Source organism: Narcine bancroftii, chromosome 9, assembly GCF_036971445.1.
Source record: "Narcine bancroftii isolate sNarBan1 chromosome 9, sNarBan1.hap1, whole genome shotgun sequence".
NCBI classification, from domain to species: Eukaryota; Metazoa; Chordata; class Chondrichthyes; order Torpediniformes; family Narcinidae; genus Narcine; species Narcine bancroftii.
In genome coordinates this window covers 28,495,827-28,510,865 of record NC_091477.1, presented here as the reverse complement: position 1 = coordinate 28,510,865, position 15,039 = coordinate 28,495,827, and positions in this window count along the sequence as shown.

Genomic DNA, 15,039 nt, shown 5'->3' with positions numbered 1-15,039 from the left:
CAAAGGGATTATTTTTTGCTCAAAGTAGACGGAAATAAAATGAAACTAAAAGAACCTCAGGGAAATCCCACAAATTTAGGAGAGAACATGCAAACTCCACACATGCTGAGAAGTCAGCTCAGACTAGGGCTGCTGGAGGTGTGAGGATCAGTATATTAGGAAGCTGAATTTTTCTATCGAGTGTCACAGATTTCGGTTACTACTGCAACTAAATGCAAAATCAGCTGCCAGAACTATCAATCCTTTGCCAATCGTTGACATCATTACCACACCTTTATCTTTGGTTTCTGCTTACTGAGTGATTTGGCAACAGTTCATTAAAAGTTAGTCAACTGATGATTAATTAATTAAATACATTAATAGCTATGTTCAAAGACTTCCACAGCCCTTCGATCCTCCTATATTATGTAGTCTCCCAAGGATCAACACTGTTATTTGTGTTAATTAATATTGCAAGATCCAGAAGTTATTCCTGCCCTACTAACTATAAAGTGAAAGTTGAAAAGCTGCTATGGTATAACAAGCATGAGACGTGCACGTGGTGATCGACTTCTGGAATCTTGGAGTGGCCCCAAAAGGCACAATAGTACATTGCAACAACTTGACAGCTGCTACTACTGAAAAAAAAAATACAGATGCTGATAATCTGAAATAAAATTCTCAGAACTGAAACGATGCTGCTCTTTCCACAGAGGCTGAGTTTCTTGCCATCATTTTCCAATTTTATTTACTTCTTATCGTTTATCTGATTCTACCATCAGTTGCTGTTCAGTTTTCCTATTAATCTACAGTGGAATGATCCAATAGCAGCACATAGCTATTTGGTCTCCATCTGTTCAAAATGGAGAAAATAATCAAGGTCCCTGTAGAAAGTTACCACTGCTCATGGCACATACTGTCATTGGATGGGCTCAGTTATTGTTCATTGAGATGAGGGAATGCTACATGGTCTACAATATTAATGTTGTGCACTAGAACCCAACACACTTCGCAACTTGTGAGAGCTCCCTGGCAAGCCTACCTGCATGTCCAGCAAGTACTGGTGTATTGAAATGTACTTTCCCATGGCTTAGCTCTGCAGCCCCTCCTTCTTCACAAGCAACTGTGATCACATTCCAGAAATTTCTTTGCACATTCAACTGCTCTAACTCACATACATTAAGGGATTATGATCTACCATGGACGATGCAAACTTCTGGGCCATAAATGACCAAACAAATCATTACAAAGCCCAAGACTTACGACAAATAAAATTCAGAAAGAATTAGGCTAAACACATTCTTATGAGCGAGTTTACATTCGTTATCTGTTTACAGTTCTTTATTTGTTTACATGTATACACTGTGTACAGATTTTTATGCCCTACTAATAAATAGTTTTGTGTGGCAGAGGCAGAATTATTAATCTCAGGGTGGTATTTGATGTCATGTATATACTCGGACAATAAATCTGAAATCAGAGTGAAATAAAGTAAAAGGAGGGAAGATGTTCAAATGTTCTTATGAAGGAGCAGGTATGCAGATTTAGGATCTACCCCTTAAATATTCATTAGGGCATACTTTCAAGGGCTATGTCCCAAGATGTTGAAGATTTTTTTTAAGGCTCATGTCATCACTAACATTAAAGACAATAAATTCAATACATGTTCTCACCAGGGTTCTATACAACTGAAGGAAGACATCTTCTACTCAAATCTTTTACAATAAAGGCCAATGTGCCATTTGCCTTTTTAACTGTTAGCTGTTCTTCTACCACATTAACTGTCAAAGTTATGTACAAGAACACAGCACACCATCGTCTTTCAAAATTTCACTATTTAGAAAATATTTTGCCTTTTAATTTTGGAGACACCATGATATTGTCACGGTCCTTATACCCATTTTTTTCCAGCAAAGAGCATAATATTATTTCCCCCCCCCGCAACATATTATATTCCATTTGCTACATCCTTGCCTGCATATCCCTAAAGCCTCACATTTCACCGACTCCCTGGCCTGCATCATCAGTAAATTTGGATAATTGTACTTAGTCCTTTCATCCAAACATCAGAATAAATTGTTAACCTGCAAGTCATAGATTCAGTCACTGCTACACTGTGCTAATCACATCCTTTCACCGGGAAAATTACCTGAGGTAATTATTCCATAATTCTTCTTTATGGCTTGGCTTCGCAGACAAAGATTTACGGAGGGGGTAAATGTCCACGTCAGCTGCAGGCTCGTTTGTGGCTGACAAGTCCGATGTGGGACAGGCAGACACGGTTGCAGGGGAAAATTGGTTGGTTGGGGTTGGGTGTTGGGTTTTTCCTCCTTTGTCTTTTGTCAGTGTGGTGGGCTCTGCGGTCTTCTTCAAAGGAGGTTGCTGCCCGCCGAACTGTGAGGTGCCAAGATGCACAGTTTGAGGCGATATCAGCCCACTGGCGATGGTCAATGTGGCAGGCACCAAGAGATTTCTTTAGGCAGTCCTTGTACCTCTTCTTTGGTGCACCTCTGTCATGGTGGCCAGTGGAGAGCTCGCCATATAACACGATCTTGGGAAGGCGATGGTCCTCCATACTGGAGACGTGACCCACCCAGCGCAGCTGGATCTTCAGCAGCATGGACGCGATGCTGTCGGCCTCTGCCATCTCGAGTACTTCGACGTTAGGGATGAAGGCGCTCCAATGAATGTTGAGGATGGAGTGGAGACAACGCTGGTGGAAGCGTTCTAGGAGCCTTAGGTGATGCCGGTAGAGGACCCATGATTCGGAGCGAAACAGGAGTGTGGGTATGACAACGGCTCTGTATACGCTTATCTTTGTGAGATTTTTCAGTTGGTTGTTTTTCCAGACTCTTTTGTGTAGTCTTCCAAAGGCGCTATTTGCCTTGGCGAGTCTGTTGTCTATCTCGTTGTCGATCCTTGCATCTGATGAAATGGTGCAGCCGAGATAGGTAAACTGGTTGACTGTTTTGAGTTTTGTGTGCCCGACGGAGATGTGGGGGGGGCTGGTAGTCATGGTGGGGAGCTGGATGATGGAGGACCTCCGTTTTCTTCAGGCTGACTTCCAGGCCAAACATTTTGGCAGTTTCCGCAAAACAGGACGTCAAGCGCTGAAGAGCTGGCTCTGAATGGGCAACCAAAGCGGCATCGTCTGCAAAGAGTAGTTCACGGACAAGTTTTTCTTGTGTCTTGGTGTGAGCTTGCAGGCGCCTCAGATTGAAGAGACTGCCATCCGTGCGGCACCGGATGTAAACAGCGTCTTCATTGTTTAGGTCTTTCATGGCTTGGTTCAGCATCATGCTAAAGAAGATTGAAAAGAGGGTTGGTGCGAGAACACAGCCTTGCTTCACGCCATTGTTAATGGAGAAGGGTTCAGAGAGCTCATTGCTGTATCTGACCCGACCTTGTTGGTTTTCGTGCAGTTGGATAACCATGTTGAGGAAATTCCCTACATTTTGAGGTGCTACCCCCATCTTAAATACTGAACCCCCATGATCTGACTACCTCAGACATTGACCACTTCACCTCTCCTGTGCCCAAGTCCCCAGTTTCTGACCTATTGAGTATCTACACCTCTGACTGCCATCCCTTCTCCAATTCTGACCCTATCTTCCTAGTCCATCCAACCCAGCCTCACCCACTCTTTCTTGGATGGCTTCCTCTATTTTGATTTATCCAAAACTTTGTTGCCTTACCCACTGTCACTTATTCTGAGTGACTCTTGCTCATTCCTTGCTTTATGCTAAATTTCATTATAGCATAGATTTAGATTTATTCAGGGGATCTCAGGTATTGCTTTATTCGCCTTCAAGAAAGTGGTAGTGAACAGCCTTTCTGAGCCATTGCAGTGGCTGAAAGTACTTCCACAGTACTCTTGTGGGGTTCAGAGGGCAGGAGATTAGGGTAGTATGTGGGAGCCAGGAGAATGTACAAGGATTTAATCCCATCAATGAGAAAGGAATAGCAACATTCTTCCAAGTAAGAAAGATGTGCTGCTTAAGGTGGAATTTCAAGTGATGGAGTTCACTTACTTTCAACATTAAAAGCCCCAAATTAATGGGTTCAAAAAGCTCTCACTGAAAATTTTTGACTCTCTACCATCTTTTTCTCCATTAAGACTTATTTTTTTTTTAAATGGCAAATCTTCAAATGTTTTTAATATTTAGGATCAAGACCCATTCTTGACAAAAAAAAAATTGATTGCATCTCTCAAATCTGGTGTGAACAAATCCTCACAGGGCAAACATTTGGACAAAATACCTTCTAACTAATCCAAAAAATTAAAGGGACTGGACCGTCCATTCTGAGAGTAAAGTAGGAAAACAAAGGATTTCCTGGTTAAAACCAAATTTACCATAAAGAACTAGAGAATCTAGTATAAAATTATGATTCTTAAACTAGATGGAAATAGTAACAAATGGTAACAAAACTTCTTCAAATTTAAAAGATGTATCAATTATCCTAATTTTCTTTAAACTTAAACGCAACAGCAGAGAGCCATTGGAGTACGTAGGTTACGATCCTTCCATTAATATGACTTTTCTAGTCAATGTTGAAAATGTGAGTATTCACTGTACAGAGACAGGTACGTGCCCAGACTTCACTGGCAGGATTCCAAAATAGCTATTAATAAATTTGGTTGCAATTCTAATCCTAGGATTTTTGTTAGGGTTTCAAAGATACCTTTCAAGAAATCATTTAGCTTTGAACATGACCAGAACATGGGAATTAAAGTACCACCTCAATTTTGCACCCATCACAAGTAGGGTTTATATGGGATAAATACGGGCCAACTTATCTTTAGACGTGTGCTTGAACTGAATCAAGGAATGACGGGCATAAATTGATGAAGTATTTACTAGTCGAAAAATATGATCCCATTGATTGTCCAGAAGCAATTCCCAGAATTCCAATTCCCAAGCACCTTTAATTTTATCGTTGGATGTCAGTTGCAAGATAAGTAACCAATTATATATAGTTATTAACCCTGTTTTAAATGGATACACGTGAAAAAGGGTGTCTATCATATTAAACGGGCAAGCAGAAGGATAGTTTGGAAATAAAGCACGCAGAAAGTCCCTAATTTTCAAATACCAAAAAAAGTTGTGCCTTGCTCAAATCATATTTGTCTGCTAACTGATTGAAAGACATTAAGCAGTCTTCTGCAAATAGGGGTAAAAAGGTTATTACTCCTTTAGTTTACCCATATTGAAAAAGCCTGATCAATCAATGCTTTTTTTTTAAAAAAATTAACATGTATTTTATTAGATTTAAAAAAACTAAACTCCAAACATTTGTGAAACTGGAACCAAATCCTTAATATATGCTTAAGAACTGGGCAGAAGAGCTCCTGCAATGACACCAACAAATACCCCCACCAACTGAATTTCTCTCCAAATCTACCCATAAAGGACATTCATGTACATCTGAATAATAAATCCAAAAGGTAATGCATCAGATATTAATAGCTCAATAATAAAATGTAAAATTGGGGAGAGACATTCCTGTCTTTCTTTTGTTTCTGCAATAAAGGTTTGCTCAATCTAAGATTTTTATTGTTCCAAATGTAAGAGGATATCTTAGAGTCTATCTTATCAAAAATTTTAGGGACAAAGGAAGGTTTTGCAGGCATATTTCTATAGATGTGTGGTAGAAAGTGTGTTGACTAGTTGTATCATGGCTTGGTATTGGGACATGAATGGCCTGCAAATGGCAATGGACACAGCCCAGGACATCATAGGCAAAACTCACACCACCATCAAGAACATCTACAGAAAATGCTGCCATTAGAGAGCAGCAGCTATCGAGGATCCACACCACCCAGCACATGCTCTGTTCTCGCTACTACCATCAGAAAAGAAGTATAGACAGGGGTGTAGGGCTGCTGGAGCTCACCAGAGTGCTGCTCTGGCATCATGCTGCTCCGGCATCGTGCAGTGCAGGTGGTGGTGAAAATAGCAGCAGCAACCCCACCCCCACCGAGCTCTATTCTGGACTTGACCGTTTCTTCCACGACCCGTCATCCTACTTCGTACTCCTACAGTCCGCTGTCATTATACAGCACCAAATACATGGTGGTCACCAAGGCCAGGTGACGTGAGACCTCCTTGTCGCCGTTTTGTTCAGCTCGAGCACCTAAAAATTTACCACTGCATCCCTCCGGGGTAAGTGGCACAAGACACGCACCACCAGGTTTAAACCCCTCTTCCATCAGAATCAACAATAAACTTAATCAAGGAATCTTACTTTCTCTCTGCATTGCAGCCAGTTTACATTTCTTTATTTGTTTACATGTGTACTGTGTCTTTTTTTTGCACGACCAATAAGTAGTAATTCAGCCTCACCAACAGGAAAAAAATCTCAGGGTTGAATGTGATGTCATGTATGTACTCCGATAATAAATCTGAATCTACTATTCTCATGTTTATTTCACTTTTAAGCATGCTTTAGATACAATTTTCCATTCTTGTTTCATGTTCCTTGAAAGACTCAGTGGTTTTAGCTAAATGCACTATGTCAGTAGTTGTACGTTGTGCTCCATGTCAGAAATTTGAATGGTTTCAATGAATGTGAAACAATATTAACACAGGTAGAGAATTACAGATTGATAGCAAACTAAGTTGTACGAGAATTGATCCACCAAAGACTGCAAGAAACGGAAGATGGTCATGAATGTGCCTCAGGCCTTTATCCAGACTCCCTTCCAATAAATTGCATTCACAACTCTCACTGCCTTGGAAAAGAAATAGCCAACATATTAAAAGACAACCTATCCCATCTCTTCACTCTTCTCCCATTTGGGAGATAATTTATAAGTACAAGATTACACACCACCAGATTTATTTCCCACCATTATTAGACTGCGGAATGAACCTCAAAATAGTGAAATTATGTCACTTTTGCTTTGTGCCATCAGAGCTCAGTAACTCTGCACTTCTTTACTGTGCATCATTCGTTATAGTCGCAAAATGTTTAGATGGGCTGCTCACAAAAATTATCACTTTATTGTACAAACTGAAGTTGTGGTGATACAACCACCACACTGGCTGCACTTCTACCTGCCTACTGCAGGTAGGCAACCTGGGAGGCTGGCCCCACCTGGCCAGCTGTCAATCACGGGCCTGTATATAGACTAGAGCCAGTCCCTCCCAGGGAGAGTCTTAATATCTAAAGATATTAAGTCTGGCGTGTACAGAATTGGAGGTGATTAAAGCCTGTGGTAGTCTTCTCGTGTTTTGTGTTTGCTTGATACACCACAAAAGTTTACAGCTAATATATGACAATAAACTTGAACATAAATGAACTTAAAAAACCCACTTTTATGCTAGATCATTAGAAGATAATGCTATTTTGTGAGGAATTTAGTTCATCATATATTAAAGAATATATTCAACCTTTCCAGTGTAAATGGAGGTGATGCATTTTGTTGGTTTGCAACAAGTATTATTATTCAATTCAAACTGGAAGGGACAGATAAGAAGTCTATACCCAAAAGTCTATGCATAAAACAAACATCATGGCATAATTATGTATGATTGTTAAAATTTCAATTTTTTTTTTTTTTTAAAAATCTTGCATTCTGAAAATAATGATAGAGAAAAAAGTCATTTCATTTACTGTTTTGAAATGACAAAGAACAGCAATTAAGCCAGTTTGGATAAAAATGGTTGTTAAAAACTAATTATTCTCTTTTACACTAAATATATTAATTCATGTACGAATGAGCATAATCCTATAATGAGTAAAAGTTCTAAATCCATCTGGGATGAAAGTCTAATTTTTCTTTCAATTCATTCAAGTAATTACACACTGTTTTTAGTAATTTGCATAATTTTGACATTAATGTTCCTCTTACCGAATAAGAGCGATGTTATCGCAATGGGTGCATTGAGAAGCTGGAACAAGGAGTGCAAATATGGAACCTTCCATACTTTCTACATTAATTGATTGAATATGCATTAGCTCAAAGCTTTATAAATGCCTCGGACACTAACAATAAAATATTGCAGCAATGTATAGTTTCAATGTTAAAGCGAATAAGCACAGTGAGTATGAAGTTGAAGTTTTAGCTCTTAGATGTCAGAAAAGATTAGTATGGGATAGTGGAGACTGATGGCAAAGAGGTCAGCTCATCAGCAGGATCCTTTTTGGAAGTGATAAAAGATTTTAATCAAGCCACTGCAATGGGTTGAGAGATGCTGGATCTGCCAGAAGATTTGTTCTGAATGATATGCAAGGTAATCAAAGATTATTGGAATCAGAATGGATAGCAGGTTTATCAAGGAAAGATCCTGCTGGGAACAGCAAATTCATGGTCCATCCAAAAAAAAAACCACAAGGAATTAAATGTTTGAGCAGGTATTAGAATGGTGCATCCAAAAATAGTTTGAGTGGAAAAGTTTTAAAGCTGGTAACTGTGGATTGGTGGTTTCATAAGTCCAGTTATAGTTCAGAGATTTCCATGGCAGTGAACGGCTAGAATTTCAATAACTTCATTTTTCCAGTTACCACTAGGTGTGCTATCGTGTAGTGGCTGTGCTAAGTCACTGTTCAATTAACATGTACTGAATTGGCTACAGTACATTCAATCTCTTCATCCAGGTTGCTACAGAAACACTGAATGCAAATAGTTAATGCTTCAGCACTGATCCAGAGGTACATTAATTACTATCAGTATGAAAATGATCAATCTCCCCAACCCACCAAACCTGCACCAATAAAGTACCCTTTCCCTTTTTACTCTTATTGTTCAATTTCCTCCTATATGCTACCTTATAGAATGCCTTCTGGGGAAAAAACCCCAAGTAGTTGCAGGCATTTGCAGTGTACATTGAATGGTGGGAAATGCTCCAGGGAGTAAATGGTATTACTGAGATCTCAGGAAAAAAAAAACCAGAACTCTCTGCAGTTTCCGGCAGAACAGTTTCTGTACCAACCTGTAATGGAACTGGACAGGATACTTGCTGTAACATTTGCAAAGAGAACTCATATGTATTGAATTTCCTCAGGCCTCTAAGGAAAATCAAGCCTTTGATGCACTTAGTTGTTACCGACATGTTTTGACACAAAACCCACGGGTTTTGCCAGAATGCTCCATTTTCCTCCCTCATCTCAGAGGGCAAATGTGAGACACTGATATCCTAATCATTTTTTTTAAATGACAGGGACTAAATATAACAATTCCAGGCTTCTCTCGTCTTGACCTCCTTACGTCAATTTCTCAGTGTCATAGATAACGTTGGTTACCAAGTCTACATTTCTGAATACACAGCATTATGGAGCTGAATGGCAGTCTTCTTCAATCAATGCAATTTGGATAAATACTGGCCCTGAAGCAGAACTATCAAGTACATTTTAATTTTCCCCATCACTAACATTTAGTATATAAATTTTCAAAAATGTCTAACACCACGTTGTGCTCTTCAATTTTATGCGTATATTTCTCAAACTTGTGTAAAATGATCTGCCACACAGATTCTAGGAATTATGACATTTAATTTGAATAAAATTATGGGTTGACCAACAAAAACATGACACACCAACCAGCAAGTATAGTAACAGGTTGAAGTGAGCGAGATGGCCACACTGACATGGTACTTCTAGAGCAGGGGTGTCAAACTCAAATTCACAGAGGGCCAAAATTAAAAACTTGGACTAAGTCGTGGGCCAAACTAAATATTTATTGAAAATTTTCAACAACATCTGCATGTTTTCTCTTCTTTCAACATATCTAATGTTAAACTTTTTCTTGTTAAAATAAATGTTTAATAATAGTTTTGGTTAAACTCTTTCCAGAAGAAGCATTAACAAATGAGAAATAAAATATTCAATAAATAATATTTCTCTATAGCCTTTAAGCTCCTTTTAAATGTATTTTTTTTCACAAGCCAACAAGTCAAAAAACTAACAACTTGCTTCAATGAAAATCCAATCTTTCAACTATGAACAGTCCAAAGTTAACCAAAGAAAATATTAATCCAAGCTTAGCTTGCTACACTGTGATTTACTCTGATGCACCTGGGTCTAAGCCAGATACTTGGTATCTCTTCTTAGATGCAAGTTCATCAAACTCTGGGGTCAGAGTTTGCCTCCCACTTGTCTTGAAAGGTCCTGTTTTCTGTCTTTCGTTTGCTCATTTTTCGTAAGGGGTTTATTACATGTGAGTTAGGCGACAGGTCGTAGACACTAATGAAAGAGAGGAGGTGGGGGCGATTAGCGGGCTGACGCCAACACATTTGCAAAGCATTCTGGGATTTGTAGTATTATCTGTGCATGCGTTATACTGGCGCGGCGGCCAGCGGGCCAGCTCTAATACATATTTGATATGATCTTGCAGGCCAAATATAATTATATCACGGGACAAATTTGGCCCACGGGCCTGAGTTTGACGTGTGTTCTAGAGGATCACCGGAGTCTTCCTCCCTCATTCTTATCATTGTCAGAAGAGGGCTCACAAAATCATTAGGGACCCCTACCACCCTGCACACAGCATCTTCCAGCTACTCCCGTCAGGAGGGAGTAACAACAGCAAAACCACCAGGCTGAGAAACAACTTCTTCCCACAGGCAGCAAGAATCTAGCATTTAACAATATTTTTAGTTAAGTATTTGCTTGTCAATATGTGTTTGCAGGTTTTTGCACCAAGGAACAAAGAACGCTGTTTCACCCAGTTGTATTTTACAATTGTATAATAATTTAAAAAATGAACTTGTATTTGCAACTGAAAACTAGTTGAATTAAATAGGTCATTAGGCCTTTCAACGTCAATCAGTATATGCTTTTGTGCTGGTTCTTTCTTCTTTGGCTTGGCTTCGCGGACGAAGAATTATGGAGGGGTACGTGCAAATAAAGCACGGAGTTTTCTTCGAGAAGCAAAATTCATTGAAATACTCGTGCTCAAGCAAGACACGTTTCCATTTCAGTTTATTTTATCAATTGTAGAGCTCAGGAATCTTGGCTCAGGTTTTAATAAAAAGTGTAAACAGGCTCTGTATCATCCACTAATAAGACGAGTCCTGACAAGCCAGACAGATCCAAGAATGAGAGGGAGTCACTGCAGCACAAAACCCAGGAATAAATCTGGTTAAGCAGTCACACTCTTGAGAGAAGACACTGCAGAAGAGCAAGTAGAAACCTTGAACTTCGCAGCCCTGAATGTGAATACTGGCTGTAATAAAACGGGTGCATCAGGAAGAAGAAACCTGCTAAAGTAACCTGTATCAATATTAGGGATATATTCTGAAAATAAACAGCAGAAGATCATCATAGTTTGCTGACAGTTTATGATCACAAGAGAGTTTATTCTTTGCATACTTCAGGATTTTTAGCACTCTCAAGGGTTTCAGAGGGTACATCTTACAACAGACAAAAATCTGTCTAGTCACTCTTTCACACCTTGTAATGCATCTTCCTATGAAGTTTACATTTCACAGTAAATACTTGGGTGTGTCTTTCCATTTCCCATTAGAGCCTCTTTTTCTTGCAGGAGAAGCTGTACCACCAGATAATGCCTGGCTACAAGTCCCCAGAAGACCACTTTATTATACAGTGCCACAGATCTACTTTAAAAATTGAGATATTACATACCTATTGTGCTCAGGACTTGTAATAGTCAAGCAATTCTACTAATTATGGAAGCAAAATCTTGAACTCAAACAAGAATGCAAAATGATGGTTTAAAAGCAGCAGCAGAAATCTGTTAACATCTTCCAGAAAACTCTTTTATTAGAACCTATACTTGATCCAGAGGTACAATAATTACTATCAGAAAGAAGGATCCTCATGTCACTCTCGTGATATTTTTCAGTGACAACCCTGAAGATCAGCAAGGGAGATTACATGGAGAAATGTCAACAAGTCAGTCTCAAGGCACAAAGTAGAATGTAACTGCTGAGACTACAGCAAAGAAACCTGCATCTATCTGCCAAATCTACAGGAGCTGGTCGTCAAATTATGTATTCTCAAAATGGCAGCTGTTAAGTAGATCGACAGTAGATCAACAGTCTCCAATACTATCTCCTGAAACACCACCTGACTGGGAGAATTGGCTCCAATATCTTTCTAATTCTAAATAAGAAAGCATCAAATGGAAAATAGCATGATGGACTAGTCTACAGACTGAGAGGAATCATATGACTAATAGATGCCTGCTGGGCTCGTGAGAATTCAGAGCATTTAGATGACCACCATAAATAGCCTGGTGGACATCTGTTAAAGTCCAACTCTGGGGTTGTGGGATTTTAGTACCACCATTAAACCTGTGGTTGAATTGAATGTAAGTTATGAATGTTCCATTGTACAGGGTGAAGAGCAGTACATCATTCTACATTGCTTCTGGGTTTATTTCTGGAATTAATGGATCCATCACTTCAATCCCAAAATAACAGGGACCTCCTGAGAAAATATCCACAATATGAATTCTGGCTTCAGAGTTGGGGAAACAAAAACGTTTGGGTGGTTAGGTGAAGAGTTGTTATCTCAGTGGTGGAAGAATGGTTTACGTTGGCCCTTTGTGACTTTTGGAAGACAAGTAAACATAACATCAAACTTCATGGTGAGACTAATGCGTTTTCCTGCTTCTGCAACTGGAGAGATTAGATAGAATTGAACTTGGAATTCTCGCTGCTTTAAAACACTTTTGTGCTTCAGTAAAGATGTCCTGAGCAATCAACATCCTCTTTGCTGTGGCAGTTTATACCTCTCCCTCTGGGTAGTATTCATTTCTCATGGTGCATTTGCACCTTATCCTCCAGCCCTACGACAGGCTGAGCCCCGGATTGGATTGTAATGGTGTGCAAAAAGTGTCAGCTAATACAGAAGCTCTAACTGAGCACCCTGAACAATTGCCCACCCATAATCCAGTGTCATATAGTTTCCACAATGCAAAATTCTGCTTTTATGCTCATTTCTGTTGCGTTGACAAGAGAGATACCATGAAATATGAGAAAGCACATAGGGTGTTGCCCTTACTTTGACAGTCAAGAAAATCACTCAAAAAATCAAAACTAACCTTTGTAATTTAATACATGTTGACACGTTCAGCCTTCATGATAGGATACATGTTTAATGTCAAACTAATTAAACTTTGAAGATGCAAGTGAATAATTTTTAAAAATGAAATCATAAAATTATTAAGATACTTAGGGCATATCGTGTTCAATCAATAGCACCCACAGCTCGGGGAAAACAACCATTATCTAGAAAATTGGTAGCAGGTGTTCATTTGTCCCTGTGCTTTATCATTTGGCAACCATACAAATACAGAATTCTTGTAAATAAAATTCATAGAAACATTACAATAATCCCCTAGTCCTGCTCCTCCATGTTCTAGATATTCCACATGGAATTAGCATCTTTATTAAGAGAAACAAGTGAACTTCTGGCACTTAGTCAATTGTGTAACAATTATCTATCTTTTTTTTTAATTTATTTATTAAAATGACACCTAATCAAAAGTTTATAGATATTTTTTTAAATGTATAGTCAAAAATTTCCCCTGCCCTGAAAATGACCTTTACAAGGATTATAATTTCTTAGAAAAGATAATGAAATTTGTCAGTCATCTCTCTCCTGTATGATCCTGTTCCCATTTCACTTCCTGCATATTTACATTTCCTGGCTTTGATATGATGACTTCATAACAGAAGACAGATTGGTTGCAGAATGAATGAATCACAACCACATCGACTACAGGTTGTCAAAACCTTTTGCAAATGGTCATAGACCAGCAGGACTAATAGGAAGGGAAATGCCTTCCAGTATGGAAACTTGACAGGATTTTGATACAATACACCATAGGGTAGTGAGTACTGCTGAACCTTTCAGAAGATCTCAATCCTTGAAAGTCTATGTGCATGTTATCTGCAGATTCAGTTGAATTTTGCTCTTCAGAAGAGTTGAGCTTCTTGCAGCTCTCCAAAAATCATGTGTTGCACCAACTTGAAAAGACCCAGAGATCATCACCAATTGGTTCGTTTTGGTCTAATTTAAGCTTAATATTGCACCATCCTTCTAAAAAGCAACATCTTTCCTCTTCCTGCCAGTCACTCACAAATATGATTCTGCATTTTTACAAAGTTAGTACAGGTGAAGATCAGAACAGGCTCCCCCTGCCAGTAAACACCATGTTGGCTGCATTGCTGGCCTCAGTGCTGTATGAAAATTGAAATGTGCATTCTCTTTTTTTTTGCAATTATCCTGCCTCATACATTGGAAAAAAATCTCAGGGTTGTATTTGATGCCATGTATGTATTCTGACAATAAATCAGAAATCTCCATTCTTCTGGTTGTATTGGAAGATTTGAGCCATTCCCTCTGAACATAGTATTCATTGTAAATTGTATTATAGATATGCACACAAGTGTCCAGACAATAGATAGCATTAAACTCAAATGAATAGCCAAAATGTCTTAAAATATTGTAATAACATATAATTAAACAAATACATTTGGAGAAATTCAAATAACTCAAAATTAAGCACAGTCAAGGTTGTAATTGAACTTTTACCAAATTGAGTAAATTTAAAGAACTTGCAAAGTGACAGACACATTTGGCACATAATGATCAAGAAACAGAGCCAGTATATCCTTCATGATCAACCCAACTGGGAATAAACAGCAAAATAATAAACACACCAAAAATTATTCATTAAATCTCCTACAATCTAATGTCGAAGTTCATTCACTCTGTGCAGTTAAAATAGTGTAAATTTTTGAAATCACGTCAATTTATTTTGTAAAACCTCAAACTCTTTTGTCATTTCCCTGAATCAATTGATCTTTTTAGATCCTGAGAAGCTGGAGGGATTCAGCAGGTCATGCAGCAAATGTTGAAAGAGAGTTCCGACCTGAAACTTTGGGTGTTAATTTCTCCCCATAGCTGCTGCATGACCTGCTAAGTCCCTTCAACCTCTCATTGTTTGCACAAGATTGCAGTATCTGCAGTTTGAGTTTTTTTTAAATGGATCTTTGCTCATTCTATTACCAATTAAATCATGTAATGTTTTCCTATTGTGATTAAAGCTCAATAAAGGTGTCAAAAGATAAAACTAATCTACTTGAA